This window comes from Cryptomeria japonica, chromosome 6 (genome assembly GCF_030272615.1).
Source record: "Cryptomeria japonica chromosome 6, Sugi_1.0, whole genome shotgun sequence".
Taxonomy (NCBI): domain Eukaryota; kingdom Viridiplantae; phylum Streptophyta; class Pinopsida; order Cupressales; family Cupressaceae; genus Cryptomeria; species Cryptomeria japonica.
In genome coordinates this window covers 11,074,588-11,102,558 of record NC_081410.1, presented here as the reverse complement: position 1 = coordinate 11,102,558, position 27,971 = coordinate 11,074,588, and the positions used below count along the sequence as shown (strand labels likewise).

Here is a 27,971-nt window from a genome sequence, read left to right as displayed (position 1 = left end):
ATGATGTATAGATTTTTGAGGAAGGGTTCTTCATTGAAGGTTTTCTATCCAATAAACTCCTAGTCTATTGGATATTACAAGGAGGCTGGTCAAAGATCATCTACTACCTGTATGAAAAAGTGTAATAGCACCTCATGGTTATTACAAGACTTATACCAAAAATTATTATTCATATCAAGATGAACCAATGAATTGTTAATCTCTTCAAAGTCATTAAAGGGGTGAACTAGTTTTTGGATTAGTAAAATGATCATAAGTGTATATTGTCATTATATATTTATTCTTAACTTCTTTGTAAGATAACTTTGTCATATGAAATTGGTGAGAAGAATCTCTACGAGCTTTCCATTGATCAATTTGACTCATGATTGAGTCAACATACTTCATAACTTCTTCCAATAATGAAGCAACTAATGCATGGTGTGGGTTTCCTATAGATGCCTTCAATGATTAAGCTAATTTTGTTGGCACTGTAATTTTTCAAATGCCCTAACAATTCCTCTTAGCTTTGCCTAGGGTCTAGGGGAAGTATAGGAGGAGATTAAGGTGATGCAAAATCTCTTCAAACATTTCGTGTATATTAAGTTCACAATTAGGATTTATATGAGCTAATATAAAAATAAGTAACAAATAAGAAATGCATTCAAAATAGTTAATTATTTTAAAAATGTGAACTTGATTTGATCAAAAATCATGATTTTTTTCTTGACTTACCTCTTATTTGACATGGCATTACTTAAAAACCGAGGATAGAGTTGAATCTTGCAAAACGCAATTGAGTTTTTCTTAGAAGACATATTTTCCTCCCTCAATTGCGATTGTGAATAGTAGTAGGGTTTGTTTTATTTTTATGTTAACAAAAAGTGATCACATATTATGCTATACAAAACATGAGTGTGTCTCAAAGAGAAAAAACAAAGTCATGTTATGATTTAGTATTTACCAAGCCATAGCATGATCATGCTATTGTTGCTTCTCAATAACGTGACCATGTGTTGGCTTTATATTTACCAAGCCATACCATTGTCACATTATTGTTACTTTTCAATAATGTGATCACATTATCGGTCAGTGTAGGAAGTTAAGTCCACTTTATGGTCAAAAAGTGGAAGTGTTTTCCCTGATTTGTAGATTTTGCCACACTTAACATAAAAATTTGAAGCACTTAAAGATTGATTCTTACCACTCAATCTAGTTTTCAAATATGATATTTATTTTAATAGCCAGATAATAGAAATTGACTTTCAAAAGAGATTTCTAAAAACCACTTTTTAACATCCAATTTTAACATCCAATTCTGGATTACATTTATAAACATCGCGTGGATTAAAATTAAACTGTACTTGACATTAGAATAAGACATAATTGCTATCAACATGAACAATGCATGCACCATCAATATCTCCAACTGACGGTTTAAGCCAGTATTCTAAAGGATGCCTGCTACGTTTTGAACCCAGGTCATTGTGCAGGACGGATCCAACATTACTGCTAGACTGCAAGAAAGCATCAGGATTTTCATATGCACAAAACACACCAGCTATAATGACATAAAACCATATCAAGTGGTCAAGAAAATATGTATGAAAAGGTAGTTTTGTAATAAAGGATTCATTCAAAATTTCAAACATAATTAGGAAATTTAAAATGCAATCATATCAACGGTGATATTAACTATGTAGGATTATTGCCATAAGAAATATGACTTGGTCTTTTGATTTAAAATTCAGCATAAACATCTTCAAACAGTTAATTACTAGCATTTGAAGTATATGGCTTAATAAAACTAGAAAGATGGTGAAAACACATAACACGCTGCTGACAATACAGGGATGTTTTGAAAACACGTTTTTAAAACTCTAAAAAGGTATATTTAATACTAGCTAAATAATATAAATATTTATCGAACTACCAATGAATGCCTCTTTTTTTTTTAAAAGTTGAAGTTACATAATGATGTTCACTCTTTAACACAATGCAATATCTTATTCATTCATCCAATTTAATTGGATGTAACAGAAATATAATCAAGTGCTTCAGCATTGCCATAAAATGAAGCAAGAATGTACAAAATGCTAATTTTCAGATCACAAAATCTATTTTCCTTTGAGCACCGCCTTCTACAAAGGGCTATCGTCCAAGCCTGAAGCTTCTTCCTCTGAATACAGTGCCTGTTGTTGGTTCAGACTGAACAGGACTGCTTGCCTGAGGACCTACATTCCAAAGTGCAACTAACTTGTGTCTGCATTGTTTATCAAGGCCTTTTCAAAAGAGCAAATACAGATGAAATCTTTTTACAAACTACAACCAAAAGAAGCAGCAAAATTATTGTTTGGCTAAAATACTAAAAGGTTTATTATGCCAGCCGGGGAAGAAAACAAGCTAATTTTTCTTTCAGATAAACATAAATAATAAAAATACATATATACTTCAAAAATCATACAGATTGAGGTGAGAAGTGATGGATTAAAACAAAACCTGTGACCAATCATTTATTAGGGCCTTCAGGTAGTCAAACTAGGATTTTGAAATCAAACTTTCAGGCTTGGCCAGGACGCAGATTCACCATATAGTCAATCTGATTTGTTACTTGACCTGTATTGAAGAATAAATAGTAGCCTCCTCAAGGGGTTATCTAATTTATCTCATCTTAGAAGCTAGTGGAATCGTATTTGGAGGTTCCAAAATTTAACTTGGAACCCATGCATTGTCATATAACATATGAGATAATTCAAAAGATAGGTCCAGTAGTTTGTAAGATGAGAAAGAATACTAAGATCTTATATGACATGGGGGCATTGCACAGTCATATAACTCTGGAAGATGATCTCAGCTAAAACCAGTCTTCCATTGGGTCACGCCCCTACAGATTTTGCTGGCATTCTGGGAACGTAGAGACTTGATGAGGACATCCTCTCCCTATTCCCCCCATTCTGGTCTTTTTGAAAATTCTCTCACATCCCTTGACATCAGGGCATCCACCCACATGATGCACAAAATAACAGCAAAGAATACTAAGATCTTATATGACATGGGGGCATTGCAGAGTCATATAACTCTGGAAGATGATCTCAGCTAAAACCAGTCTTCCATTGGGTCACGCCCCTACAGATTTTGCTGGCATTCTGGGCACGTAGAGACTTGATGAGGACATCCTCTCCCTATCCCCCCATTCTGGTCTTTTTGAAAATTCTCTCACATCCCTTGACATCAGGGTATCCACCCACATGATGCACAAAATAACAGCATTTTTTTTAATATTCTAAAACAAATAAAACTCTACATTGGAGGCATCAACCAATGCCCCCAACTGAAAAGAACTTTTACAAAATGTCCATTGTTGTTTCACATTCACCAAAGGAGAAGAGGAAAGAGTAGTTTCCAAGATATAGCTAAGAAGATAACTCCAATTTCTAAGCTTTTTGCTCAATACCTATGCATGATACATGATGCAATAATTCTATTTCAGCACTTCTCAATATAAATCATGTCTCATATTATGTCTATAATTATCGATCTATCAGATGGACTATGGAATCAATGAACTGTTATTATTTAGAAATTGCAATTTTGGTTTGTTTATGTTATTTTTGGGTCTTTTTATTTATTTGTATTTTTAAAAATTCAAATATCAATTCAATATATTATTTTAAGAGCTGTTCCCAGAAATGATTAAAAAAATTGCCATCCCCCCCCCCCTTACGTGCAAATTAGATGAAGTGAAGAAAGGAAATAATCATGTTTACAGTATGTTTAATTACCATAAATTACCATCTCCAACTCAGTTCTGATGGATACAAAGAGCTCAAACCAATAAGATGTTCTTTCCACATTTCAATATATTTCTATTAAAATTAAATATTATAAAATTTAAACAGTTATGATTAATGTAGCATTATTGGTGCATTTCAAGATTTGACAAGAGAAAGATACTCTCAAACATGATATCTCTGCTGGTAAGGAATGCTGTTGAATTGTTGTCTAATAATTGGAAGACTTGCCAATCAGAGTCAAATATCATCTGCTGACACATGGCATGTTGCAAAAACATATCTTGATATTTTCTACCAATTATCACAACTTCTGTATTGTTGGAAGGTAATTCAATCCTCCATTAGGTAACTCTTAAGAATAAAGTTATTACTGGCAGCTCCTGAAACATGATCAGTTTTCAAAGGTTTGTGGAAGAATCTGACCTTTGGGATGTCGAACACCAAACACACAGAGGGCAGCAAAAAGTTTATATCCGAAAGGCTAGATATATTCCTAGCCTCTACAACTTGGGCAAACTCTAATTTCATGCTCGGCTCAGAGGTGATGAATTCAGGTAATTGTGGGAGGATTTCCAGGGTGTTCAAGACAAGACAATTCCCCATCAGTGTGTATTGAAGGAGATTCCTAAACAAACTTTGATAAATGGAGGTGTAATGGAAGCAAAGGCGGTCTATGATTTTAGCCATTGGTATTGTGCATTGGTAACAAAGAAAGAAACTCTTGAAAACATGAAAGATGATTGCATTCGATTAGAAGAAACGATTAAGGTAATTCAGGATAGGTTCCTTGTAATGTCCCCTTTTGGGATTGCCCTAAATCTTGCCCTTGTAAATATCAAAGTCTGCTAATTTTCACCTTATTAATTCTGATATTAGATATTGATCCATTGACTTTCTTGTCTTCTTTGATCTGTGATGTCCCCGATATAATTAAATAATAAATTTAAATACTTTATTGTAAGGCCCAAATTTAATAACAAATCTTTCGGGCCCTTTATTTAATTAGATTAGGCAAGTCTTAGTTTGGTCGTGTCGGCCCGTTTGTAACCCTTCGGGAAGTTTCCCGGAGCCCATATATATGGCCGAGTTAGTCTTTGTCATAGGTATGCAAATTTTGGTATTTTTCTCTTTGTGCGAATTCCTGTTGGAGTTCTGGTATCCGCCATTTCGGAGGTGAAAGACCCTCCCTATTTGGTATTTGCAGTTTCGGTGAGGTTCACCCCTCACCCTATTCTGTTCTGGGTACTTGTTCTGGATCTAGCAAATCTTGAATCTCATCATTGTTACTTTCTCCAGTTGCATATTTGTTAACCTGATTTACATGCATAAAGGATTCCTAATATTCAGAATTCATTACTCGATACGCTTGCGGGAGACTAACCCCTTCACAGGTTGAAGTCCACCATACCCCCCCCCCCTTCACTATATGGTTATACTCTCTCCTCACCATCGTACGGCCTGCTTCCCACACAATCGTATGGCTCAGTCTCACATTACCGTACGGCCTGTCTTGGCACCACTGTACGGCCTCTTGACACTACTATACGGTCCTCTCTTGACAACCGTACACCCAATCTCATATTCACCGTACGGCCTCTACTCAACACCCGTATGGCCAGACCACCGTACGCCTTTGCCTCCCTCGTTAGTACGGTCAAGGAACATTACAGTGGTATCAGAGCTGGTGATCTTGCCAGCCTGTCGGGTAGTGGATGCAAGTGTACACTAGGAGGTACTGTTCGGCCGACCGAATGGGGGAACCACAAGATCCTACAAGAGAAGTCATGGCACTATTAAGGGAGCTATCCAGGAGCCAAGCTCAGCTCAACGACACCATAGCCAAAGGGGAGCAACGACAACAAATCATGGAGGAAACCTTACGACAATTGGCCTTGGGAAAAACGAATGGAGAACAAAATGGGCAAGGTGACAATTCGATCACTGGAAGGTCAAATGTCCAATGCTCACATTCACGGCCGCTGATGTCGACCTTTCCTCAAAAATTAGAAGCGCCACGCGGGGAGCAAGAACCCACCTTTGAGGAGATTCAAGCACAGTTGAACCAAGATTGGAGGGATGCAAATCTCGAGGGGGACATATCCTTCAAGGATTATGCTGAGCTCCGGATGAAATACTCAGGCGGCAGAAGTTGGGGCCACTATGGTCACTATAACAATGATATCAAGCAGAAGGTTGGCAAGATCAACGTGTCATCCTTTGATGGGACCAGAGCAACCTCGACACGAGCTTGGGTTCAAAAAGCAGATATTTACTTCCAACTCAACCCAATGCCTAAAGATGAAGCTATCAAATTTGCAGCACTTCACCTGGAAGGAGTCGAGCACAAATGGTGGCATCATGGGATGGTCACTCTCGGCCATGACCAGATAACTTCCTATGCCGACTTCACAGAGAAGCTCATAGATCGATTTGACAGGAAGGATCCAAAACTCAATTTCAAGGAGTTGGCGCAACTAAAACAGTCAGGACCCGTGGACAGTTACATCACAGAATTCCATAGACTATCCGTGTTGGTAACAGACATCTCGGAGCAGAGATTGGTGATCTTGTTCATTGACAGATTGATGGAACCACTAAAAGGTTAGGTGAAAGGGTTCAACCCCAGCACGCTCACGAAAGCAATCAAAAAGGCTCATAACATGGCAACATCTTCCTCTTCCAGAAATTTTGCACATACCAAACCACCTTTCGTTTCGAAGGAGAAGGATAATAAACCCTTTCCGAAGAGGTCATCGCTCGATGAAGCCAAAAGATAGGAACTCAAAAGGAAGAAGCTTTGTTTCACCTGCAAGGAGCCATGGGAACCAGGACACCAATGTTTGGGCAAAGGAAAGATTCACTATATTGAAGTGATGTCCGATGGAGAAGAGGAGCATGAGGAAAGTGAACCACCAAGGGAAGAATCTGTCGAAGAAACCAGCCTAGCGGAGAGAATCTCCACATTGGTACAGAGGGGAGGCGTCATTGCCACATTGGCGGGTACCCCGAGGTGCAGTGTATTTAGGGTACGTGGTCCACTCCAAGGGCAACGAGTCCTTGTAATGCTCGATAGTGGGGCCTCGCTCAACTTCATAAACTCATCACTCGTCACCCGAAGGGGTTTGCGTACAAAGGAGCATGAAGGGTTCAATGCAAAGAAACGGGACTCGGACTCGGCTTAGACTCGGCAAGGCCGAATCGGACTTGGAACTCGGAATCGGACTTGGCTGGACTCGGGAAAGTGAAAAACTCAAGAAATTTAGAGATTTTTAAAGATTTAAAACTTGTTTCAGGCACCCTTTATTGAATACACCTTAAAGACACAATAACATCATCAAAATCGGCTCATTTGATTACATACAAAGTATACATCAATCACATAAGCATAAGCGCAAATTGTAGCTAAAGGAAATAACAAACATAGATATATAAACATTGTCAAATGTATACAATATTACAAAACTCATGGAATAAAAAATCCACGTCATCGTATGATCATCATCAAATGTTTCATACAAATACCAAAGGTAAATACAACTACAAGCCTATGGCTCTGAGGAGCCAGCACGGCTGCACCCTTCGGCCCCGACCCCCTGCGAAGGTGTCTAAGGTAGGTCCCGGATGATTCGACAGCCATAGCTGCTCCCCGTGACACCATGCCATGCTCACCAATATCAGGAACATCTGTGTCACTATCTGCTTCTAAATCTCCTATTTGTGCTCGTTCTCTTCGCTCCTCCTCTGCCATGGCTACAGTCTTAGGCTCTATATCTACCTGGTCGATCCAATCAGTGTTAGACTCGAAGGTTAAATTTTCCCTACTTCTATCGACGCAGTTTCCCCCCATATTTTTCGACGGGGGTTTGGGGGTAGCGCCCCCAAGGTGGGGTCAAGGGGCAGCATTTTTCTATTGGCTGACATGTTGCAACTCTAATTTTTCTCATTCTCAGGTGGAGGTTGTAGTGAACAAAGACGAGACCATTCATTTTAAAAAAAAATTTTGAAATGTTTTTTTTTGTCATTTTACGTAACCCAGCCAGTAGTCGAGTTTCAGGCACTGGACTCCCCGAGTTTGGCAAGTTTTTGCCAAACTCGCCAACTCAGCCTCGCCAGACTCGGATGAGTCCGAGTCCGAGTCCCAAAGACTCGACGAGCATGTCTCGGACTCGGACTCGCCGAGTCTGGCGATTTTCGTTTCTCTGGTTCAATGTCAAGGTGGCAGGAGGCAATCTCCTATCATGCACTCACTTGGTTCCGCAACTGAGCATCATCATGGGAAATTACACCGTGACTGACGACTTCTTTGTAGTAGATCTGGATGACACGGATGTCATATTGGGCATTCAATGGATGGAGACCCTCGACTAGTACACCCAGAGCTTCAAAAGGATGGAGTTCTCATTCGAGGTGGATGGCAAGAAGGTGGTTCTCAGGGGAATGTTGAATGGCGGCCTGAGGGAGATTTCCGCCAAATGGATGGAAGCCATCTTCAGACATGATGTAGTCTAGGCAGCACATTGCTTGATCTCGACAAAACCTATGAAAGAGCAACTGACTTACTACCAGGATGAGGAACTTCAGTCGATTTTGGATAAGCATAGTTTGGTTTTCGCTGATATTCCACCTGGTATACCCCCACACCGAGGGTTTGAGCACACCATCAAGTTGGAGGAAGGAGCAAAACCTTTTATCACCACACTCTATCGCCACTCGAAGAAGTTCAAAGAAGAGATAGAGAAAACAATCCAGGAACTCCTTGATAAAGGATGGATCCGGCCCAGCTCTAGCCCCTTTGCGTCCTTGCTGGTACTGGTGAAGAAGGACGGAATTCTCAGAATGTGTGTTAACTACCATGCACTGAACAAGAAGACTATCAAGAATAGATACCCCATTCCCAGGATCGATGAGCTGTTGGACGAACTACATGGCGTAGTCTATTTCTCCAAGATTGATCTCTGCTCCGGCTACCATCAGATCCATATGAGGGAGCAAGATGTGGAAAAGACAACCTTTCGTTGCCATTACGGACACTATGAGTTCTTGGTCATGTCGTTTGGATTAACCAATGCTCCGGCCACTTTTCAGTCCTGCATGAACCACATCTTCAACAAGCAACTGCGTAAGTTCCTACTGGTATTCTTCGATGACATACTCATCTACAGCAAAACCTAGAAGGAACATGTGGGACATTTGGATGAAGTATTGGGGATTATGGAATCACAATCATTGTATGCCAAAAGGTCCAAATGTCAATTTGGAATGACCGAGGTCCTGTACTTGGGTCATGTCATCAGGGCCCAGGGGGTACAAGTTCACCAGGAGAAGATTCGGGCCATTTTGGATTGGCCTCCACCCAAGACTCTCGAAGCTGCGTGGATTTTTTGGATTGTGCGGTTATTATAGAAGGTTTGTGAAAGGATTTTCACAGCTTGGGGCACCACTGACAGATCTGACAAAGAAAGGATCCTTCCATTGGAGTGCACAGGCGCAACAGACCTTCGACAAATTAAAAGAAGTTATGAGTACGTGTCCGGTTCTGGCACTACCAAACTTCACTCGCCCTTTCATCCTAGAGTGCGATGCCTCGGGAGAAGGCAGGCATTGGAGCGGTGTTGATGCAAGACCATCACCCCATTGCGTTCGAGAGTCGGAAGCTCTTGGGAGTTGAGTGGTTATACTCCATCTACGACAAGGAGATGCTCGCCATCATGCATGCACTAACAAAGTTTCGGCAGTACCTCGTCGAGGCAAAGTTTGTTGTACAAACAGACCACAACAGCTTGCGATATTTCTTGGAGCACAGGGATCTGAATGAACGACAACAGAAGTGGGTAAGCAAAGTCTAGGCATTTGATTTCGACATTGAGCATGTGAAGGGCAACAATAACGTGGTAGCCGATGCCCTATCCAGAAGGCCTACCATATGTTCTTTATCCCAGATTTCGGCGGATTGGAAGTAACACCTATTGGTTGAATACTCCAAGAATACTTTTGCCTGCGAACTGTTGGATGGTCAAGTGCAGGACCGATACAAGGTGGTTGACGACATCATTTACTACAAGGACAAAATTTATCTGGTATCCGAGTCCAAGATGAAGGAAAAGATTCTGAAGGAAATGCACGACTCTCCCTTGGTCGGACACCCGGGATACTTGAAAACCTACAGACAAATCCGAGAAAGGTTTTCCTGGAAGGGACTTAAGAATGACGTCCTGCAGCATGTGCAGGAATGCTCCACCTGTCAGTAGAACAAAACTGAGCACACCTTACCGGTCGGACTGCTGCAACCACTGCCGATCCCTAACCAGAAATGGGATAGCATCTGGATGGATTTCATTACTGGGCTTCCCAGAGTGCAAGGAAAGGATTGCATTATCGTCGTAGTTGACCGCTTGACCAAGTATGCTCATTTTTTTGCCATCCCCACAGGATACCAAGCAGTTCAAGTGGTCGAGTTGTTCTTCCGTGAGGTATTCCGCTTAAATGGTCTACCGCGAAACATAGTCAGTGACAGGGATTGCCGTTTTCTAAGTACCTTCTGGATGGAGTTATTTCGGTTGGCAGGAACCGAGTTGTTGCCCAGCACGAGCTACCATCCGCAAACAGACGGACAGATCGAGATTGTGAACAAATGGCTGGAGGGTAATCTCAGGAACTATGTCTCAACTCAACAGAACGCTTGGGTTCACTATTACATTTGGGTGAACACTGTTACAACACCACTTATCACATGTCGATAGGCATGCCACCTTTCAAAGCACTGTACGGTTATGAACCTTCTTCATTTGTTGATCTGGCATTGGGAGACGGTCATGCATCGAGGGCCAAAGATTGGCTTCAGGAGAGTTTAGACTTCCTGACATCTCTCAAAGATAACCTGCAAAGGGCTCAGAACAAGCAAAAGATGTATGCCAACCGACACCGGGTTGAGCGAAATTTTGAGGTGGGCGATCTGGTATACCTTTGACTTCAACCGTACAGACAATCCTCCTTGAAGACAAGTGGTAAGGAGAAGCTGAAGCCTCGTTTCTATGGACCCTACAGGGTGGTTCGGAGGGTGGGCGAAGTTGCCTACGAGTTGGAGCTTCCTGAGGGGAGTCGGATTTACAATGTTTTTCACATGTCATGTCTCAAGAAGGCTGTCAGGCAGCCCGTCACAGTGTCCAAGGATCTGCCACCCATCGACAAAGAAGGAAAACTAAATCTAGAGCCGACGGAGATCATCAATGTCAGAGAAAAGAGGCTGAGATCATGCAAGGTCAAGGAATTCCTTGTGCGCTGGAAGAATCTACCCATCGAGGATGCCACCTGGGAAGGCGAGCAAATTTTGGAGCATCCAAGTCTGCAATTGCTTGAGGACAAGCAATTTTTGGCCCGGGAGGAATGTGATGTCCCCGATATAATTAAATAATAAATTTAAATACTTTATTGTAAGGCCCAAATTTAATAACAAATCTTTTGGGCCCTTTATTTAATTAGATTAGGTAAGTCTTAGTTTGGTCATGTTTGCTCATTTGTAACCCTTCTGGAAGTTTCCCGAAGCCCATATATATGGCCGAGTTAGTCTTTGTCATGAGTATGCGAATTTTGGTATTTTTCTCTCTTGTGTGAATTCCTGTTGGAGTTCTTGTATCCGTCATTTCGGAGGTGAAAGACCCTCCCTATTTGGTATTTGCAGTTTCAGTGAGGTTCACCCCTCACCCTATTCTATTTTGTGTACTTGTTCTGGATCTGGCAAATCTTGAATCGCATCATTGTTACTTTCTCCAGTTGCATATTTGTTAACCTGATTTACATGCATAAAGGATTCCTAATATTCAGAATTCATTACTCGATACCTTGCGGGAGACTAACCCCTTCACAGGTTGAAGTCCACCGTTACCCCCCCCCCCCTCCTTACTGTACGGTTATACTCTCTCCTCACCACCGTACAGCCTGCTTCCCACACAACCGTATGGCCCAATCTCACATTACCGTACAGCCTGTCTTGGCACCACCGTACGGGCTGTTTTGGCACCACCGTACGACCTCTTAACAATACCGTATGGTCCTCTCTTGACAACCGTACGCCCAGTCTCATATTCACCGTATGACCTCTACTCAACACCCGTACGACCACACCACCGTACGGCCCTAGTCCAACACCACCATACGCCTTTGCCTCCCTCGCCAGTATGGTCAAGGAACATTACAATCTTATGGATGGTTCCTCCAATTCCCCCTTATCAATTGAATTAATCTCCTCTTTATATCTTCATTTGTACACCTCTTCATAAGAAATGAGTCATCACTCTTCATTGCTGCCCTTTGAGAATAATAAATTGTTCTTCAAATTGATCTCCCTTGGATGTCCTCCTCAAATGAGACTTTCTCCTTTTTATATCCTCCAATGTGAGGGAGAGGTCACACACCCTTTTGCGAGAGACACACCCTTTCCACCATTAGCACCCTTTGAAAGAGTGCAACTCTTCATTATTTTTGCCTTTTGAAAAAAACACAACCTTTCACATTCAGATCTGCATTTCTGGATCCCCAAATTATCCCCTCAAATGAGGTTCTCTTCTCCCTTTCATATCTCATGTTTGAGGGAGTCACAACTTTTCATTTCATGTCTTTGACCATTCATTAACTTAATTAAAATTTAATTATATTTAATTGCATTCTTTTATATTTTGATTTTAATTTTATTATTATCATTTATCATTAAATTGTATTTCAAAGTGGGGGCATTACATTCCTTGTGCTGATTAAGGAGGTAATATGAACAAGAGATCCTTGATAGTGATGGTATGAGTGTTGATAACTTGCAAGATAAAGTGAGAAAAACTTTCAAGCTACAAGTTCTATTTCGACAAGCCATTTGAATAATATTGTTTCATTCATGGCCTTTTGTTGATGTTGTAGCTAGGTTGGATTCCTTCTAGGGCCAACCTAGCACATGTGGGTGGCTAATTGGCCTATCGGCCTTAGGCACATTATTAGGCAAACTCAATGTGCAACATGTATTTTTTGTCTGGCCCTAAATGGGTGATGTAACTTGCAATTTATGCTGGCCCCATAATGGGCGATAAACTTGTAATACACAAATGTAACTTGTAATGTAAATAGGGTAGACCCTATCTCATGTAACTTGTAATTGCTATTGGTCTGACCCTATGCTTGGGTGCCAAAATAAGATAATATTATTAAGGCCGACCTAAGGTGTCTAGGCGAACTTGACACATATATATACAAGGCATTCATGCATCAAAGGACACACATTCATTCACACCTTCATTCAGCGATCAATCACCTTCAGCAGAGCAGTGAAATACTTCTTCTGATCAGCAAGTATATTCCAAGAGCAGTGAACTCATTTCTAAGAGCAGTGAATTCATTCCCAAGAACAGCAAACCAGTTCTGAGCAGCGAATCTCAATCATTGTTTAGCGAATTACCTCTGTGAATTCCTTCAGCAAAGCAGCGAATATATACCTTCAGCAAGTGAACTGATCTAAGGCCAGCGAATCATTCTCAGACCAAGCGAAGTGTCTCCTTATCAAGCAAATGGCCTACATCTGATTGGTGAATCACCTGCAGCAAGGATCGTGCAGGTAAGTTGCCCTAAGTGCAGATTTGTTTACTGTTGTTCATGCCCTAGTTTTGGAATTATACAGTGCTGATATATTGCTTCAAGTGTTGAAGCAAAACTTGTAAGATACATACTGTTTTAATCTAATACAACTAAGATTTTGATTGTTGGGTGATTCACCTCCAAGAGGGAGGTTTTCCCAGAGTAGTTATGTGTTCTATGTGTTCATTGCATTATTTTCTGTTCATTGCTATCAGTCTGATTTAAAAACTAACATGGTATCAGAGCGGGTTTGAATCGATCGTGATCAGATTGTCTGATAGCAGCGAAGCTCTTCCTCCTACTTCATCTTCAACAAGCAATTTCTAGCAGTGACAATGGTGTACGGTTTGAAGGTTGAAGACAAACTTGATGGAGCTTCGAATTTCACTTTGTGGAAGATCAAGAAGAGAAACTCCAATTCAAGAAGAATGCTGTCAACGCAAAGAAGATCTTGATTGACTCCGTGAAGAATCACCTTGTACCTATCATTTCCAAGATGTCTTCAGCCAAAGATATGTTCAGAACCTTGGAAGGCATGTATGAGATCAACAACACCAGCAGAGCTCTCGCCTTAAGGCAACGACTTCACAATGTAAAAATGGATAAAGATGAATCAGTCATCTCATTCTTTATGAAGATTACTGATTTGAGAAATCAATTGAGCACTATTGGGGACAATATTGCTAGCAGAGATCTTGTTATGATGGCACTTAATGGTCTCCCTCAAACCTTGGAACTCTTCATTCAAAGCATCAATGGGAGATCCAGGTTACCCAAGTTTGATCGCCTTCAAGCTGATTGTATTCAAAAAGAGTCAAGGTTGGTAACAAGAGGAATTGGGCGTAACCATTATGATGTGGAAAATCAAGTCCTTGCTACTCATACTTCAATGGAAAGAGGAAAAAGAAGAAAGAGGGATAAAGATAGAGAACCAGATTTTGTTTCAGAACCGAAAAAGAAGGATTTATCTCACATTCAATGTTTTAGGTGTGACAAGTATGGCCACAATGCTCGAGATTGCAAATTCAGGTCTACTCATCTAGCTTCTTCTGCGGAAATTGACAAACGGACACCTCAAGAGGAGCCAAGGTCTAATGTTAATTCAAAAGGGTTCTTATTCTAAAAGGAGGAAATAACATTTCGGTTTCAGAGGGAGCCTGACATTTCAGGTTTAGAGGGAGCCTCATCATCTTGAAGATTTGATTAATGCATTCTTCTCTGCGAGGGAAGTTTGAGGTGCAAGCCCTTGTTAATGCATTCTTCTCTGCGAGAGAAGTTTGAGGTGCAAGCCCTTGATAATGCACTCTTCTCTGCGAGAGAAATTTGAGGTGCAAGCCCTTGTTAATGCATTCTTCTCTGTGAGAGAAGTTTGAGGTGCAAGCCCTTGATAATGCACTCTTCTTTGTGTGAGAAGTTTGAAGTGCAAGCCCTTGTTAATGCATTCTTCTCTACGAGAGAAGTTTGAGGTGCAAGCCCTTGTTAGTGCATTCTTCTCTGCGAGAGAAGCTTGAGGTGAAAGCCCTTGTTCCACCCTTTGTGAGTAGGTAGTGGATGTCATGTGAGAGACTCCATGTCTTAGCACTTGTGTTTATTCACCCTCTGGGAATAGCTATGGTGAACGTCATGATGAGATGACGACATCACATTGAGGATTCCGTGATGAGCACTTGTGATCATTTGTTTTCTTTCCATTCATGGGTGTAGCCATGATGGACCCACCCTTAAGAGTAGCCATGGTGGATGTCACTATGTGACTCATATGTTGAGAAGGACTCCTCCCTAGCTAAGAGGGAGTGTTGTTGTTGTAGCTAGGTCGGATTCCTTCTAGGGCCGACCTAGCACATGTGGGTGGCTAATTGGCCTATTGGCCTTAGCCACATTATTAGGCAAACTCAATGTGCAATGTGTATTTTTTGTCTAGCCCTAAATGGGGCGATGTAACTTGCAATTTATGATGGCCCCATAATGGGTGATAAACTTGTAATACACAAATGTAACTTGTAATGTAAATAGGGCAGACCCTATCTCATGTAACTTGTAATTGCTATTGGCCTGACACTATGTTTGGGCACCCAAATAAGATAATATTATTAAGGCCGACCTGATGCATCTAGGCAGACTTGACATATATATATACAAGTCATTCATGCATCAAAGGACACACATTCATTCACTCCTTCATTCAGTGATCAATCACCTTCAGCAGAGCAGCGAAATACTTCTTCTGATCAGCAAGTATGTTCCAAGAGCAGCGAACTCATTTCTAAGAGTAGTGAATTCATTCCCAAGAATAGAGAACCAGTTCTGAGCAGCAAATCTCAATCATTGTTTAGCGAATTACCTCTGTGAATTCCTTCAGCAAAGCAGTGAATATATACCTTCAGCAAGTGAACTGATCTAAGGCCAGCAAATCATTCTCAGCCCAAGCGAAGTGTCTCCTTATCAAGCACATGGCCTACATCTGATTGGTGAATCACCTGCAAAAAGGATCGTGCAGATAAGTTGCCCTAAGTGCAGATTTGTTTACTGATGTTCATGCCCTAGTTTTGGAATTATACTATGCTGATATATTGCTTCAAGTGTTGAAGCAAAACTTGTAAGATACATAATGTTTTAATCTAATACAACTGAGATTTTGATTGCTGGGTTTTTCACCTCCAAGAGGGAGGTTTTCCCAAGGTAGTTTTGTGTTCTATGCAAAGTTCCCAAACTCGGACTCGGCTCGGACTCGGCAAAGCCAACTCAACTCGTGACTCGGCTACAACTCGGCAACGACTCGGCAAGGACATGGCAATGACTCGGCAAAATCTTGAAATCGTATACTTTTACAAATATATATATATGAAATTATATATCATATTCCATGACTCGGGCCGAGTCATAAAAACTTAGCGAGGTCTGCTCAGCTTGGCAACTCGGATAACTCGCACAACTCACGGCGAGTTTTGGAACTATGGTTCTATGTGTTTATTGCATTATTTTTTGTTCATTGCTATCAGTCTGATTTAAAAACTAAACCCTTTCATGGAGAATTTTCAAAAACAAGAGTTGGAATGGGAACAGATCTTTGCTACCTATGCTAAGGGTTTGGAGGTCATCGAATTCAAGCTTGATATCAGGCCCAATGTATGAATGGAGGAGCTCAAGATGGTCCTATCCAGATTCATTGCATTTGCTCTCAAGGAAAAGGATAAGGGGAACATTCTCCTACATGGTAGTTTGTTATAATCTTAGGTGGCATAGAATTTTCCAATTTGTTCTTAATCCTCGCATTTTGTGTCAAGGAAGTTGTTCATTTTCCATTGGCTGGCATTTAATAAAAGTTTGGTGATTAGGTAGTTAGTTGTAACAAACCCTAATTAAGGTTGTTTTGAATTATCTTGGTCGTTGATTTCAAATCAATCCGGGCCCTTCATTTGTAATAAGAGCTCTATACAAGACTTGCTCATTTCATTTGTAGTAAGAGACTTATGTGAAATTGTTGCCGAGATATTGCCAAAGTAAATACAAAGTCATTGAAGCTTGGTAAGCCTATGTATTATTTTGGGTGTTAGTATGGTTCCTATTTATCATAGCTAGAATAAAAGTTATTTGCATCAAGTACTTAGTTGAAAGGAAGGCATTATTGTTGATTTATGGTGAAACCTACTTGTTCATACCATTTGTTATTTGTTGATTGCAAATTGCACTGCATGGTTAGACTGAACTCTGTTAAAGCTTAACTTCAATTGCTTTACTCCCACTGATTCGCATTATCTTTGATATTAATGTGTGTTGGCAATTTGAAAATCATTTGTATTCCCTTAGAAGATTGCATCACCTTTGCGTAGTTGTTCCTAGTGGGGAAGCTTTGATCTGGTTTCACTAAGTCACCAATAATTCTTGCATTGTTACCATAGATAGAGATAGATTCAATTCCTAAACCTTAAATTCTTTTGCATTTTATTTTCAAAGAGTATCTGTAAAATTAGTAGAAGAGCTTCATTGCAAACTATTAAGTCATTTTGAGGAAAAGAATTGATTGAGAACCTAGAACAACTGTGTCAGTCCCTTTGTATGAACCAGCATTATAACATTTGTAACCTAAGCATATCTAGAACCTTAAAGTCGATCATTCACATTGTAAACCTTTAAGTCATCTTGATTGATCACACTTCTTAGCATTCACGATTTCCTTGTTCAAGAGAATGTAGGATACTCCGTATTCTACTCTATGTTCAAGGTGCTCAAAAAGTAAAAACACATCTACAATTACCATAAAATTGTTTGATCTCCTACAGTGTGCTTTGCACCACTACTAGATTATATGCGACACTTGTTGGAGATGGATGAGTAATCGTCATGTTACCATGAGCATTTGGGAGATGTTTTGTTGTCCTATAGACCACCGAGGTGTTCTCACAATTACAGCAAGCCATGAGAACGGTCCAAGCATTACCACAAAACCATTGTTGGTAGATCAGTCACACCTCCTCCAGCAATAGTCCTAGGAAGCAGGTATAGAGCCTTGACTTCTTGTCATTGATCAAGGACCATTTGATTTGTTGTGAAAGCCAACCCACTCCAACTACTTTGTTTACAGCCATAAGAAAATGATGAATAGCATATGAAAAGCACAAACATCCTTCGGCACCACATTCTTCTCTTGGGTACTCCCCTTCTATTTTTTTCTACCTCAAGGATCCAACACAAAGTATGGACGGGGATACTACTCACCAGCCCTAATTAAAATGCAATTAGCAGGACTGCCATCATGCCTATCAATATTCCTTTTGAGAAGAGCATTCTTGGAGGAAAGGTCAAGATGATTTCCCTTCAAGATTCCCACACCATCAAATTACAAGATTATGCCCCACACTAGGATCATTGTTTCTAACCTGAGGACCAGAGATATTAAGCCGCAAATCCAAAGACACAAACTGTCTGAAGCCATTAAGAATTCTTCTACCTTTAATGACTTGCACAAAGAATCTATGGCCTTCTCCATTTCAACCATCTATCAAAAGATGATCTCCATCCCAGGCTAGTTCAGAGTGGCATCTTCATCAGCAACAAGAGGGTTCAAGGGCTTCTCTACATCTTGGATCCCAACAGTGTTATAGTTCAGGTTAGATTTTAGCCCCTAGGAGCAGCCTGCAAGGAGTTGAGACCTAATGCTCTTAGCATCTGAGTGGTATCCTCAATACTTTTTGATGGAATTCTCATCAAAATTAATGCATCTTTCTGTAGCAATTTGGTGCTTTCAATAGGCTTGCACTTCTTGATAATCTTCACACATCCAAATATTCTTGTTACACCCCTGTTAGCAGGGCATCCATAAGTAAAGTTCATTCTATAGTGTTTAATCTATTGAAATGTGGCAACTGATCAGCAGAGTACTGTACACTCAGCACGTATCCTCGTCGGGGTCCGGGGGCGGGCCGAGCCTCGGGGAGGGGTTTGGGGGTGGCAGCCCCTAAGAAATGCGGGGGTTCGGGGGCGGGAGCCCTCAAGAAAAAAAATTTGGGTATTTTTTTGATAAAAACCGACATTGTAATAAAACCCTAAAAAGGCCGACTTTGTTTTTGCCCTAAAAACGCATGTTATAAGCGGCTGGGATGCTTAAGACATTGTAAGGTTGATGTACTATTTTTGCTAGATAATAAGAAAGATTGGACAGCTGTGTATGGTGGACGTAACCCATTCTAGGTGAACCACGTTAAATCTCTGTGTTATCTGTGTCTTGTTTTATTTCTTAATCTTTTGTATTTAAATCTACATATAATTGTTAGTTCATATTTGCTTCGGATCTGCTTGAAACCCTAACAATTGGTATCAGAGCGAGGTTTTCTATAAATTGGCAGGACTCTTAGATTTGAGTGGTAGCAATGGAGGACTCCAAATTCAAGGTCGAAAAGTTTAACGGCCAGAACTATCAATTATGGAAAATGCAGATGGAGGATTACCTGTATCAAAAGGATTTGTGGCAGCCATTGGAAGGAAAGACAAAGAAAGTGACCGCAATGTCAGATGAAGAGTGGGACATTTTAGATAGAAAGGCATTGGGATCCATTCGATTGTGCCTTGCACCATCTATAGCATTCAATATAACAAAAGCAAAAACGACTGTAGATTTGATGGCGACATTGGCAAAGTTGTATGAGAAACCCTCGGCTTCGAATAAGGTATTTCTTATGAAGCGTTTGTTTAATTTGAAAACGAGTGAGGGAGGATCTGTAGCAAAGCACTTAAATGAATTTAATACAATTACCAGTTAACTGTCTTCGATAAAAATTACCTTTGCAGAAGAGGTTAGGGAACTCTTGATTTTATGTTCTTTGCCAGAAAGCTGGAATAGCTTGGTTATGGCTATAAGTAACTCTATCTCTGGTAAAAATACTTTGGTATTTGATGATATTGTTGGTGTTATCCTGAGCAGGGAAATGCGAAGGAAAAGCACAGGTGAGACTCCAACATCATCGGGTAGTGTTTTGAATGTGGAGAACACAGGAAGATCAAAGGAAAGAGGAAAAGGCCCTGGGAATGAGAAGTCACGAGGGAAGTCAAAGAAAGGACACTCTCAATCTAGAGGAAAGAAAGATTGCTGGTACTGTGGAAAGCCTGGTCATCTAAAGAAAAACTATTGGTCTCGGAAAAACAAAGGAGGAGACAAAAATGAAAATGACAGTAAGGAAGCTAATATTGCAAGTAATACTTTACAAGATGCTTTAATCTTATGTTTGGATAATGTTAATGATTCCTGGGTAATAGATTCTGGGGCTTCATTTCATGCTATACCCCATAGAAAATATTTTCTAGATTATGTTCAAGGTGATTTTGGACAGGTATATTTGGGTGATGATGAGCCCTGTCAAATTGTTGGAAAAGGAAAGATAAAGATCAAGTTGCAGAATGGAAATGACTGGTTTCTGCAGAAGGTAAGACATGTTCCTAATTTAAGAAGAAATTTAATTTCTGCTGGGCAACTAGGTAGTGAAGGTTGCATAGTTACCCTCTCAGACAGTATGTGGAAGGTCAGTAAAGGATCATTAGTAATAGCTAAAGGTGCGAAGGTAGGCACATTATATCTGTGTACAGGTAACACTTACTCTACCCTAGCTGCTACAGATAAAATTACTGCAGGGACAACAACAATAGATGTTGCAAGAACAGATTCGATAATGTGGCACCATAGGCTTGGGCACATGAGTGAGAAAGGGATGAAAACCCTTCACTCCAAAAATCTATTGCCAGGACTAAAGAAGATTGATTTAGAGTTCTATGAAAACTGTGTTTATGGTTAACAGAAAAGAGTCAGATTTCTCAAGGTTGGGAAAGAGAAGAAGAGTGAGAAGTTAGAGCTTGTACATTCAGATGTATGGGGACCGGCTCAAGTATCATCTCTTGGTGGCTCTTGTTATTATGTTATTTTTATTGATGACTCAACTAGAAAAACATGGGTATATTTCCTAAAACAAAAATCAGATGTTTTTGAAACTTTTAAGAAATGGAAAGCTTTGGTTGAGAATGAAACAGGGAAAAAGTTGAAGTGTCTCAGATCGGATAATGGAGGTGAGTATTGCAGCAAAGCATTTGAAGATTACTACTCCTTAAATGGGATTCAAAAGCAAAAGGCAGTTCCAGGAACTCCTCAGGAAAATGGTGTGTCAGAGAGAATGAATAGGACTATCATGGAACGCGCAAGGAGCATGAGATTGCATGCTGGATTGCCCTGACATTTTTGGGCAAATGCTGTACATACTGCTGTCTATTTGATAAATAGAGGACCTTCAACCCCTTTGGATGGTGGTATTCCAGAGGAGGCATGGACTGGTAAAAAAGTAAATTATTATTTACCAAAAACCTTTGGTTGTGAAGCTTTTGTCCATGTTGATAAAGAAAACAGAACCAAGCTTGATGCTAAATCTCATAAATGTACCTTCATTGGATATGGGATAGATGAATATGGCTATCGGTTATGGGATTTTGAAAATAAGAAAATAATTAGAAATAGAGATGTTATATTCAATGAGAAGGTCATGTATAAAGAACAGATGCAGGAAAAGAAGCATGAACAGGACAAACAAGAATATGTGGTGTTGGATGAGATTCCTGAAAATGAAATGCCACAGGTACCTGATGCTCAGCAACAACAGATTGTCCCACAAACTCCTGCAAATGTTAGACGTTCTACGAGGTCAAGTAGACCCCCTGAAAGATCTTCTCCTTCTTTGTATTCTATTTTATTAACGGATTCTGGTGAATCAGAAGAATATGAAGAAGCAATGCAGGTAGCTGCCAAACAACAATGGGAGCTAGGCATGAAAGAGGAGATGGACTCCTTGATGAAAAATAAGACTTGGGACTTAGTCCCTTTACCTGCAGAAAAAAGAGCGTTGCCTAACAAATGGGTTTATAGGCTGAAGGAGGAAGAAGGAGGTCAAAAAAGATATAAGGCTAGACTTGTGGTAAAAGGTTTTGCACAGAAAAAGGGTATAGATTATGATGAAATATTTTCTCCAGTTGTAAAAATGACTTCAATTAGAACTGTACTTAGTCTTGTGGTTGCAGATGATTTACATCTTGAACAATTAGATGTCAAAACAGCGTTTCTCCATGGAGATTTGGAGGAGGAAATTTACATGTTGCAACCACAGGGATATGAGGTCAAAGGTAAAGGGAACTTGGTGTGCAGGTTGAAGAAAAGTCTGTACGGCCTAAAGCAAGCACCCCGACAATGGTATTTAAAATTTGATAGTTTTACGGTTGAACACAGTTATCATAGATGTCATTCTGATCATTGTGTATATTTTAAGAGGTTTGATAATGGCAGTTATATTATCCCATTGCTTTATGTTGATGACATGCTTGTTGTTGGGTCTAACATGAAACATATAAATGATCTTAAACAGAAATTAGCCAAATCATTTGCTATGAAGGATTTGGGTGCAGCTAAGCAAATTCTCAGTATGAGGATTACACAGGACAGGAAAAATAGAACCTTGAATTTGTCCCAAAGTGAGTATATAAAGAAGGTGTTGAAAAGATTTAACATGCAGGATGCAAAAACAGTTAGTACACCTTTGGCTAGTCATTTCAAATTGATTAAGGATATGTGCCCAAAGGCACAGGAAGAGGTTAATAAAATGTCTAACATCCCGTATTCATCAGCTGTTGGCAGTCTGATGTATGCAATGGTATGCACAAGGCTAGATATTGCACATACAGTGGGAGTTGTGAGCAAGTTTATGAGTAATCCGGGTATGGAAAATTGAAATGCTGTGAAATGGATTCTTCGGTATTTGAAAGGAACTACTACGAAGGCATTATGTTTCAAAGGATCTAATGCTGCTCTGAGTGGATTTGTTGACTCTGATCTGGCGGGTGATATTGATTCACGGAGGAGTACTACAAAGTATGTTTTTACTATAGGGGGAACTGCAGTCAGTTGGATTTCTAGGCTGCAAAAGGTTGTTGCACTTTCAACCACTGAAGCTGAGTATGTTGCTGCTACATAAGCCAGCAAGGAGATGATTTGGTTGCAATGTTTTCTGAAGGAATTGGGTCAGACACAAGAGGATAGCCCATTGTATACTAATAGCCAGAGTGCCATTCATCTTGCGAAGAACTCTGCTTTTCATTCAAGGACAAAGCACATTCGACTCAGGTACCACTTCATCTGGACTGTTTTGGAGGAGGGTCAATTACGACTTGAGAAGATTCACACAAGTGAGAATCCTGCCGATATGTTCACGAAGGCAGTTCCACAAGAGAAGTTGATTTCTTCATCAGTTTCTGTTGGTCTTCTTGATTGATAATTGTGGAATTTATACCAGTCGAGTCCTAGTGTTTTATCCAGCGGATGTTGCATGTACAGTGGTGTCATGTAGTATCAGTCTCCAAGTGGGAGATTGTTCGGTGTGGAGCCTGATCAGTCTCCAAGTGGGAGATTGTTGAAATGTGGTGACTGATCAGCAAAGTACTGTACACTCAGCACGTATCCTCGCCAGGGTTTGGGGCCTTGGGCAGGGGTTTGGGGGCGGCAGCCCCCGAGAAAAGCGGGGGTTCGAGGGTGGGAGGCCTCAAGGAAAATTTTTTAGTGTATTTTTTTGATGAAAACCAACATTGTAATAAAACCCTAAAAAGGTCGACTTTGTTTTTGCCCTAAAAACGCATGTTATAAGTGGCTGGGATGCTTAAGGCATTGTAAGGTTGATGTACTGTTTTTGCTAGATAATAAGAAAGACTGGACGGCTGTGTATGGTGAACGTAACCCATTCTGGGTGAACCACGTTAAATCTCTGTGTTATCTGTGTCCTGTTTCATTTCTTTATCTTTTGTATTTAAATCTGCATATAATTGTTAGTTCATATTTGCTTCGGATCTGCTTGAAACCCTAACATAATCCCACCCTCATACAGATAAGCCAGATGAAAAACAAAGAAGAGAAAGCCATAGGAGGTACATTGTAAACCATACCACAGGATGGACACTCCACAACAAACAAGACTATAGCATGCGCCATCTTCAGAAGCAAAGTTAGAAATTTATGGTGAAAATTGACCAAAGGGAACAACTGTTAGGAAATGAAAATGTTTTGGAATACTCCCGGGGGATGAGCCTGGAGGTAAACAGGATAAAAACTGAACCTTGATCAACATTCGAATAACTTGGTCTGGCAAGAATTAGAAAATTTGTCTTTTCAAGACCTTCCTGGGTGTAAGGGCGGGGTAAAGAACACAAGCATTGGCAAGTGTTATATGGGAAAAAGTACCTAGTAACAACCCATTTTTCTGTATCATAAAGTCAAATTATGCTGGAAATAGAGCAGATAAAAAGTCCAATCATAGCTCTGGATTTCCGGCATGCAAGAAGTGGGAATTTCTTATTTTGTTCACTTATTATTTTGTATACAATAATAATAAATGAATTTGGTATTTTGTTACAGCACACTAGAGTTTATGGGATGAATTATATTCTAAAATTTACATGCACTTGTGTGATTGGTTAAGTCACTCCTACTTCACTATTTTGTAACAGTGAATGTTTTTTTTGCTCATTTGATTGTCCCTTCATGACCATGGTTTGTATCTCAGCTTCTATGTTATGATTTGCTTCCATCCAACTGTACTACCCTCCTCCCTTAAACTTGTGACCATGAGGTGTGGTGAATGTTCTGTTTGGAAAGTCTTAAGTAAATATACAACATGAGCAGTTAGTTTATGAAATGACATGGTAAATGCGGGAGGGCATGATTACTCAAAATTAATCATGAGCTTTTTAAGTGTAATGCCACTATGGTATGTAGTCATTGATACTAATGTTGGTGATATTAACCATGGTAGACTGACATGTAAGTGGTTGTATCATTGTGATTACCTACATTATAGATATATATTATCTTTCTCTAAACCTCCCCCATTTTAAAAAATGCTTATGCTTTACTTAATAACTCAAAGATCATTTTATAGTCCCCAGTTAAATTAGGATATACACTGATTATTTAGACAGGGCACTACAATTCAAATACACTCTGCTATTAAGAAAGCAATGTAAAGGATACATCCAAATTGGAGTCTTCAATATATTCTTTCCCCAGCACGAGGATGGCTGTTAGGAAGTAATATAAGTGTCCAACAACGATGCCCAATAGATCTGGAATCAGAGGTGAACCAAAGATCACATTCATGGCTAGCATTGCCCAGGGCAAGTAGAAACCCTGCAGATAACAGGCATTAGATGAAATGTTGAAGCATAGTTTATAGGTGCAGATAAAATTTCTCTTCATAATGTCACTCAAAAGCACATTAGTCATGGCATGTTTATATTATTGGAACAGACCATGTCATGGTTCAGTAAAAACAGAAAGAGTATCATGATTGTTTGAATTAACAAAGTAGTCAGTTATGAGCATTAACACAACCCTGTCCGCAACCTACTAATAATCCATACCTTCAATGTAACAAGGCCAGAGATGTTGACTTGTGCATTGGGAAATTCCCTTGCCCAAATGTATGGGAGCATGAAAACAAGAGACCTTCCCATGTAATATGAGTTTAAGGCCAGAACAAGAGAAAATCCCTACACAATCCACAAGGAAGGATTCCATGAATTTTCGATTTAGAGAGGCTTTTCAAGCCCTAACTGTGTTAAGATAAATCTTCAATAAACATCACTCCACCCCACATGACATGATAAGGCATTAAAATTTGGGAAGCACAAACAAAAACAACATTCAACAAAATGTTTTCTTAGCGGTTCCAAACAGTAACAACATAACATAGTAAGCCAAAATAATTTGCTAAGACTTACAAGAAGAGACAATGCCCCAAAGATCATCATCCACAAAAAGTCACCTGTCCGCCTCTCAAATGGTCCACGCTCTAAATGCACACCACACCTTGCTCTGTAAACTTCAGTGTTATATTTGTGTTCATGAAAAACAAAGAACTGAAACTTTTGGACCACTAAAAGCCAAAGAATGTATATGGCAAAATTACCAAGTATAATGTTTGATTTATATCACTAACAAACATTTCATCACTTATTCCTTGAAATCAAACCCTAAATTGTCACTAAGTGAGGAAACCTTCATACATACATTATTAAAAGACGAATTGCAAAGTTGATAGAAAAGGGACCGAGAAAAAAGAAGTTGGTCAAAAGCCTCCATATCTGCAGAAATGGCCCAGAGAGGTTACTAATAGATGAAATGCACAAAAATAAACATAATTTTAACTTTCACATAAAACTTTGATGGACTTTGGTACATGCTAGTTAAGAAAATTATTTGCCAGACCCAGCATAAAAAGACAGAGAATCTTAGAATCCAAAATTACTAGTAGCATAGCAATAAAACAATGCAAGTTCTTATTCACACCAAGTCTCGTTTAGAAAATATCACTTTTTATCACGTCCAATTAATCTACTAGATGTCTAAAGGCTACTTTGCTCATTTTTTTAAGCTGTTTATTGCAAAAATAACCAACAGATTGTCCAAGTCAAGATGTATTTTTCAGTTGAAACTAGCAGCAATCCCAGGCATTTAATGCATTCTGATGTTAATGAGGGTGACCGGAAACCTTTGTACCATTAAATAGAACATATATTTCTCACTTACATTGGCTAACTGTTCAATCCATATTTGTTAAATAAGTTTTGATGAGCATTGATAAATCATTGGCTAACTGCAAAAACTGGGAATTAAGCACTTGCAAGGTACAAAAGGCAAGTATTGTTGTGCAAAATATATGACACAAAACCATCCCTTTCAGATATTTTTGGATATTAACATCTTTTGTGTCCAAGCAAATTACAAAATAAAGCTAAGGGTATAGCTATTACAAATAATGGATATTCTATGGATATTCTATTAAACAAGAAGCGAACACTTGAATAGAAATTACAAAGACGTTGTTTCTAAGAGAAACAAATGTTAAACAAGAGACGAAAATAGAAACTACCTAAGATGACCATTAACTAAACAAATAGAAAGATATTATGCTAATACCCTCCCTTAATGGTCATCGTTCTACCTACCCAAAGAAGGCTACCCCCTTCTTCTCAAAACAATGCTGCAACAAAAGACAAGAGCCTGCCACTGACTCTGCCACTTGAGATGAGTTTGCCACCAACCCTCCCAGAAACTTCAGAACTTTTGGATATCACCACAAATCGTCACAAAACATCCAACTTGACGTTGGGTAACAAAGTTGTCCCTCCCTGTAGCCAAAGACACCGAGAACAGCCACATAAACCAAAACCACGATTTTGAGGAAAAATCGGCAAACCCTCAACAAACTTTTGCAGATGAGCACGATGCCCCAAAGCAGACTGCAAGAAGCCATGATTTTTGAGGAAAAAATTGCCAAACCCAGAAATGGAAGATTACATAGCATCGTTTTTTTTGGAAAAAGAGTAAAAACCCTAAGACAAACCCATGATTTTTGTGGATAAAATCAAGCAAAACCCAGAATCCCATGAGAACATCGCGAATAACAAATGACCAAACACAATTTTTGAGGTGAAAAATTGATCAAAACCCGACACAAAATCCGAGTCACGGATCAAAATACAAAACTTCGTTTTTGAGGAAAAATTGTAAAACCCTATAACGAAACGATTTTTGAGGCAAAAAATAGCACAATACCCACAATGATTTTTAAATGGGGAAAAATTATAAACCCAACCAAATAATAATTTTTTTCAAGACATTATAAAACCTACAGATATTTTTCAAGGATAAAAATATAAACCCACCAAAATAATTTTTTGTGGAAAACAAATTATAAAACCCTTCATCACAAAAACCAAGAATTAGGAAACCCTAGCCGCAGAAAGAATCATTGAGGGTTCAGATTAAACCCTAGGCGCAAAAATCAAGGCAGAAATCGCACAGGTAAAATCTGCCACGGAAAAGATTCAAACATGGAAAAAATCACGCGAGACAAAGGAAAACACGTCGCTCAAAACACGCAAAAAAAGAAAAACGCCCACCGCCGAAAATATTAGACACTGGCCGAAAAGAAACTTTGGGCGACGCAAGGCCGAATCGCACGAAGAAAAAAAAATCCGTCGCACAAGTTAACGTGACCTTGCAACAAAAAA

The 27,971-nt window shown here is 39.7% G+C and overlaps 1 pseudogene; it reads right to left on the bottom strand.

Moving 5' to 3' along the window:
• Nucleotides 1-1,868: 1,868 nt before the first annotated feature.
• The window catches only part of LOC131856024 (derlin-1.1-like), a 39,534-nt pseudogene continuing 13,431 nt past the window's right edge, over nt 1,869-27,971 (bottom strand).